At 47.7% G+C, this 1,932-nt stretch overlaps 1 protein-coding gene across 1 annotated transcript in view; it reads right to left on the bottom strand.

Annotated features, from left to right (window-relative positions):
• SHPK (sedoheptulokinase) overlaps nucleotides 1–1,932 on the bottom strand; it is a 25,991-nt gene that overhangs the window by 1,866 nt on the left and 22,193 nt on the right. The window lies entirely within an intron of this gene.

Here is a 1,932-nt window from a genome sequence, read left to right as displayed (position 1 = left end):
ACAGTTACCCTGACATTCATAGGGTCGCCATGAGCAGGAATAGACTCCGCAACAACTGGTTTTTACTGCCTGAGCAACGGAGTTTTTTAACACTCTCCAGATGATTCTGATGTGCAGCCAAGGTTGAGAAACACCAGTCTAGGCTCTTGCTTCTCAAACCTGAATGAGTGTGAGGATCACCTGCAGATCTTATTAAAATGCAGGTTCTGATTCAGCATGCCTGGGGCAGGGCCCGTGATTCTGCATTCGGAACAAACTCCCAGAGGGTGCTCATGCTGCTGGTCCACGGACCACACTTTCTGAGTAGCAAGGTTCCAGGTGATGGTTATCAATATTCACAGGCATCAGAATCACCTGGGGAACATCTATAATAAACTGTCACACTCGGGCCCTAGCCCAGGCCACAAACATCAGCATTTCTGCGGGTGGGACTAGGACCTCAACATTATTTTAAAACTCCACAGCATCTCAAATGTGCAGCCAGCGTTGAGCCCCACTAATCTAGAGTCACAGTGGAGTTATACCATCGGCACAGTTAACTTATACAAAGTTAACTACATACACTCAGGAATTAGAGAGAGACAGGGGGTGGGGTGGGGGAGGACAACTTAAATATCTTAAGCAACTAGTTAAAATCTGATTAGCAGGACTCCCAGTTTAATAGACAACTAGTCAAAATTTGGAAACCCTGGTGGCGTAGTGGTTAAGAGCCATGGCTGCTAACCAAAAGGTTGGCAGTTCAAATCCACCAGGCACTCCCTGGAAACTCTATGGGGCAGTTCTACTCTGTCCTATAGGGTCACTATGAGTCGGAATCAACTCGATGGCAATGGTTTGGTTTGGTTTGGGTTTAGTCAAATTTTGATCACCAAGACTCCCGGTTTACTATGGCGGAATGAATATAAGTGTCTTTCCTCTCCCTCTAGAAAATTCCACTAAAATATCAGCAAATTAAAAGAAAGAAATTTTTTAAAAGATGAGAAAAATCCACAAGGACAAAAAGCACGGGAAAAGAAACAACAATGAATGGGAGATTTTGACACTAGTTGGAAGACAGGAAGCAGATACGAACAAATACGGACTTTCTGGAGGAGAGAAGAGGACGCTAGAGCCAGGCAGTCTGCAGAGGAAGATGCAACACGAAGTGGCCAGCTCACCCTCCATGAAGACGCAGGCTCTGGGGGCCCACGTTACTTCAGAAGGCAGAGGGGATGCCGAGGCTAGTGCCAGACCCTCAGGATGGAAAGCGGCAGTTGTCTCTCTACCCCTGCCCCCTGACCCCTGCGTAAAGAGCAGGAGCCTGGAGCAAACACGAGGTGGGAGACTCTGAAGCTCCAGCCCCTTCAGTCGGTTTCCATTCCTTTGTGCCTCTCGCGTGTCAGCATTTTGCTATATGGTGTGATTCTGCTGTTTAAAATTACATATTCTTCATACAACTTAACCCCTTGACACAAGCCAGCTGTTTATTTAGTGCTCAGCTAAGGAAACAGCAGCTGTTCCTGAGGGGACCTCAGCCAAGGGACCACAACTCCCGTGGCGTCCCTGGCCAGCCTGAAGGACTGACATCAGTCAGCAACACTGTCCGCATAAGTAGTGTGAGCTTCTTACATGCTCTCTGCTGCCTGGGTCTCATCTTGTCATTGTGTTGAACATTTCCTGGAATTACCTGATTCTGAGCTCCTACAGGAGTCCCTGGGTGGTGCAAATGGTTAAGCGCTCAACTACTAACCTAAAAGCTGGCCATTCAAACTCACCCAGCAGTACCCTGGAAGAAAAGCTATCTGCTTCTGTTAAGATTTGCAGCCAAGAAAATCCTAGGGAGCAGTTCTACTCTGCAACACATGGGGTCACCATGAGTCAGAATCAACTCAACAGCAACCGGTTTTTACAGGAACCAATGCATCTGATGGAGCCCTGGTGGCGCAGTGGTTA

The sequence above is a fragment of the Trichechus manatus genome, unplaced genomic scaffold (assembly GCF_000243295.1).
Source record: "Trichechus manatus latirostris isolate Lorelei unplaced genomic scaffold, TriManLat1.0 scaffold00040, whole genome shotgun sequence".
Classification (NCBI taxonomy): Eukaryota; Metazoa; Chordata; class Mammalia; order Sirenia; family Trichechidae; genus Trichechus; species Trichechus manatus.
Note: the sequence above shows the minus strand (reverse complement) of the source record. Positions and strands in the feature narration are given on the sequence as shown.